We start from the raw sequence: 5425 nt of genomic DNA, 5'->3' as shown, positions 1-5425 counted from the left end.
GTAAATAAAATTGAAAAATTCAATATTAATAAATTACATAGAGACTCCTATTCATCCAGAAAAAAAAGTTACTGCATTTAAACTCACTCTTTAGAAAATAGGGATGCATGCAGACTTATGAACAAAAGACTTACCTGCTTGCAATTAAGTTTTAGGAAGATAAATATAGCGATAAATGAAGGACAGCAATGAGAAGGAAGTGGAACAGGGGACTTTGTGTATACCCTGCATTGGGTGGGGTAATAGAGAGGAAAGTCAAAAAAGAATCATATGGCTTTGTCTACAACTCCTCTAATTTCTGCAAAGAATTAAATTTATACTAATCATAATTTTCAAATAAGCTAAAATTATATTTCTATCATTGTAGTTATTTAATATAATGTTAATTGGGTTCTCAATATAGGATGTTCAATATTCTCAGTTTAGTAAATAAATATATTCATAATACATTCCATTATCTTCAAGGAGTTTATATTCTAGTTTGGGACACAGACATGCAAACATGAAAGGGGTTCTGAGTGGTGTAAAACATACAATATTCCTGGTAAAGCACTCTGTGAGCTTCTCAGCTGTACTTGCTTCAATGTTAAGTTTATCCCACCTGGGAACAACCCCCCTCTTCCATATTCTGGTTGATCTTTGGCCTTTTTTTCTGGAGAAACCTGTAAGAATAATTTTAATGTGACTAACAACAGTACTTACGTGGCAGTTCATCTCGAGACTACAAGTGATACTCACTCTTTTTGTTCATAATCCATTCTAGATGCACTTAACTTCAACTAACACCTCTGCTTGTCTAGGTAACTTATGTGGTAGTGACAGAAGCAACAACCCTGTTGTAGTCTGAGACCCTCGTCACCCTGATCTTTTCAGGCTGTGTCTTATGCACTTGTCTATTTACCATCAAATTGTGCAAAACAATACTATGAATTGCCCCAGTGAGTCAAATAAATGCCAAGCATTTCCTCCTTTTCAGGATATGCAGTATCATATTGTAACAGTAGCCAATCATCCTCCTGATGACCAGGATCAACTACACATGCCAGTGTAATGATCCTTTTCCTCATCTGCTACTCTCTTGACATAAAGAGCCCAATTGACTTGGTGGCAATTTTAGCTTAAAGCTCTATGGGACTTTTACTGTGGTCCTGGTTCAAGAGTTTCTCCCCAGGAATAGGACAACTAGGTCAAGGAGAAAAAGGCAAAAATTCTCCAAGTGAGTTAATGGAATGAGAGTAAGTGGGGTCATGCTTATCTCCTATCTTTGATATGGGAATCACATATTCTATGTAATGGGTGTAGTATCATAAAATGGTCATTTATTTAGGGTGCAAACCCCATCCTGGAGGAGAGTATATCATTTTTATAGACTGTCATGTCCAAGTTGGTGCCTTATCTGCATCTACTATATCAAGTTGGCAGATTTAGGATTGGAAGGTATGTGATATGCCCACTTCCATACTTTTATTGGCAAAAAGTAGCTTCCTTGTTCTGAGATGGTATCATGCAGTAACATAAGTGGTACATCAAAAACTCTGTAAATTTTTAAATAGTGCTGTTGGCAAAAACGCTGAGAATTCAAAGACAGTCCTATTCTTCAATATTTGTCTATTTCACTCAAAATGAATTGCTGTTCCTTTCTGATGTAAGGGGTTCATTGTAGACATCTTGAAATAAAATAACTGATTGATCTTCTTAAGAAATGGGGCAGGGTCATGTAGTCTCTGTTGATAGCAGATTGATATTAAGCAACAGCTATAAATTTGAAGCCCATATTTCTAGGTATATGATACTCTAAGTTTCCATCTCCACCATCAAGCCTCCTCCACTTATGTTTCCATTGTGATGCACTGCAGTGTTGATGAGACTGCTACAATGGTAGATTTCTTCTGATGAAAGTTAACTTGTAATACAAAAAGAAAAAAAACTCACAAACTTTCGCACATCATGTCCACTCCTATAGAGAGGTTTCGGTGTATTACTTTGTCTAGGAATGTGGATGAGGAACAGATTCAGAGCTTTTCACTTTACCTTCCCCACTTGTATTAGTTTGTTTTCATGCTGCTATAAAGAAATACCAGGGGAGGGACTCAAGATGGTGCGGTGAGAACAACCCAGGATTGAAGCTCTCAGTGAACACACGGAGGCTGCTATAAGTGCACTCCAGACAAGCAGGGCATGGAGTGGACCTCAGCAGTCGTACAGTGGAGGGACTAGACTGGTAGAAGGAAAACCAAATAACAGAAATACTTCATCATCAACAATCTGGGCGTCCACTCAGAGACCCAATTGAAAAGTCAGCAACTACTCAGACAACAGGTGGATAAATCCACAAAGATGCGAAGAAACCAGCACAAGAAGGAGGAAAACACCCGAAACCAGAACACCTTACCTCCTAGAAAGGACCAAAACTCCTCACCAGCAAGGGAACAAAGCTGGAAAGAGAATGACGGTGATAAAATGATGGAATTAGACTTCAGAAGGTGGATAATGAGAAACTTTTGTGAGCTAAAAGAATATGTTTTAAATCAATGCAAAGAAACTAAGAACCTTGAAAAAAGATTTGAAAAAAGATTCGAGAAAATGATAACAAGAATGGATAACTTAGGAATACGAATGAATTAAAGGAGCTTAAAAACACAATACGAGAACTTTGTGAAGCATGCACAAGTTTCAACAGCCGAACTGACCAAGCAGAAGAAAGAATATCAGAAGTCGAAGATCAACTCAATGAAATAAAACGAGAAACCAAGATCAGAGAAAAATGCGCGAAAAGAAATGAACAAAGTCTCCAAAAAATGTGGGACTATGTGAAGAGACCTAATGTACATTTGATAGGTGTACCAGAATGTGAAGAAGAGAATGAATCCAAGCTGGAAAATACTCTTCAGGACATCATCCAGGAAAATTTCCCCAACCTAGCAATACAGGCCAACACTCAAATGTAGGAAATACAGAGAACATCACAAAGATATTCCGCAAGAAGAGCAACCCCAAGGCACATAATTGTCAGATTCAACAGGGTTGAAATAAAGGAGAAAATACTAAGGGCAGCCAGAGAGAAAGGTCGGGTCACCCACAAAGGGAAGCCCATCAGACTCACAGCAGATCTCTTGGCAGAAACACTACAAGCCAGAAGAGAATGGGAGCTAATATTCAACATCCTTAAACAAAAGAACTTTCAACCCAGAATTTCATATCCAGCCAAAGTGAGCTTCATAAGTGAAGGAAAAATAAAATTCTTTGCAAACAAGCAAGTACTCAGAGATTTTGTCACCACCAGGCCTGCTTTACAAGAGCTCCTGAAAGAGGCACTACACATAGAAAGGATCAACCAGTACCAGCCATTCCAAAATCACACTAAATGCTAAAGAGCATCAACATAATGAAGATTCTACAACAACTAACAGGCAAAAGAGCCAGCTAGCATCAAAATGGCAGTATCGAATTCACACATAACAATATTAACCCTAAATGCAAATGGGCTAAATGCACCAATCAAAAGACACAGACTGGCAAATTGGATAAAAATCCAAAACCCATCAGTGTGCTGTATCCAGGAAACCCATCTCACATGCAAGGATACACAAAGGCTCAAAATAAAGGAATGGAGGAAGATTTACCAAGCAAATGGAAAGCAAAAGAAAGCAGGAGTTGCAATTCTCATCTCTGATAAAATAGACTTTAAAGCAACAAAGATCAAAAGAGACAAAGAAGGCCATTACATAATGGTAAAAGGATCGATACAACAAGAAGAGCTAACGATCCTAAACATATATGGACCCAATGCAGGAGCAACCAGATACATAAGGCAAGTTCTTAACAACTTACAAAGAGATTTAGACTCCCACACAATAATAGTGGGAGACTTTAACACTCCACTGTCAATATTAGACAGATCAACCAGACAGAAAATCAGCAAGGATATCCAGGACTTGAACTCAGACCTGGAGCAAGCAAACCTGATAGACATTTACAGAACTCTCCACCCCAAATCCACAGAATATACATTCTTCTCAGCACCACATCACACCTGCTCTAAAATTGACCACATAATTGGAAGTAAAGCACTGTTCAGCAAATGCAAAACAACTGAAATCATAACAAACAGCCTCTCAGACCATAGTGCAATCAACTTAGAACTCAGAATTCAGAAACCAACCCAGAACTGCACAGCTTCATGGAAACTGAACAACTGGCTCTTGAATGTTGACTGGATAAACAATGAAATGAAGGCAGAAATAAAGAAGTTCTTCAAAACCAATGAGAACGAAGACACAACATGCCAGAATCTCTGGGACACATTTAAAGCAGTCTCTAGAGGAAAATATATAGCAATAAGTGCCCAAATGAGAAGAGTGGAGAGATCCAAAATTGACACCCTATCATCAAAATTGAAAGAGCTAGAGGAGCAAGATCAAAAAAACTCAAAACCCAGCAGAAGACAAGAAATAACTAAGATCAGAGCTGAACTGAAGGAGATAGAGACACGAAAAACCCTTCAAAAAATCCATAAATCCAAGAGCTGGTTTTTTGAAAAGATCAACAAAATAGACAGACCACTAGCCAGATTGATTAAAAAGAAAAGAGAGAATAACCAAATAGATGCAATAAAAATTATAAAGGGTAAATCACCACAGATTCCACAGAAATTCAAACCATCATCAGAGAATATTACAAACAACTCTATGCACATAAACTAGTAAACCTGGAAAAAATGGATAAATTCCTGGACTCCTGTGTCCTCCTAAGCCTAAACCAGGAGAAAGCTGAAACTATGAATAGACCAATAACAAGGTCAGAAGTGGAAATAGCAATTAACAGCCTACCACAAAAAAAAAAAAAAAAGCCCAGGTCCATATGGGTTCACAGCTGAATTCTACCAGACACACAAAGAGGAGCTGGTACCATTCCTTCTGAAACTATTCCAAATAATCCAAAGAGAGGGAATCCTTCCCAAATCATTTTATGAGACCAATATCATCCTGATACCAAAACCCGGCAGAGACCCAACAAGCAAATAAAACTTCAGGCCAATATCCATGATGAATGCAAAAATCTTCAATAAAATGTTGGCAAGCCGATTGCAACAGCAAATCAAAAAACTTATCCATCATGATCAAGTAGGATTCATCCCAGGGATGCAAGGCTGGTTCAACATATGCAAGTCTATAAACGTAATTCACCACATAAACAGAACCAAAAACAAAAACCACATGATTATCTCAATTGATGCAGAGAAAGCATTTGACAAAATTCAGCAGCCCTTTATGCTAAAAACCCTCAATAAACTCTGTATCGATGGAATGTATCTCAGAGTAATAAAAGCTATTTACAACAAACCAACAGCCAATATCATACTGAATGGGCAAAAACTGGAAGCATTCCCTTTGAAATCTGGCACTAGACAAGGATGCCCTCTTTC

This window comes from Callithrix jacchus, chromosome 15 (assembly GCF_049354715.1).
Source record: "Callithrix jacchus isolate 240 chromosome 15, calJac240_pri, whole genome shotgun sequence".
NCBI lineage: Eukaryota > Metazoa > Chordata > Mammalia > Primates > Cebidae > Callithrix > Callithrix jacchus.
The sequence above is the reverse complement of the archived record's forward strand: the minus strand, read 5'-3'. Positions refer to the sequence as shown.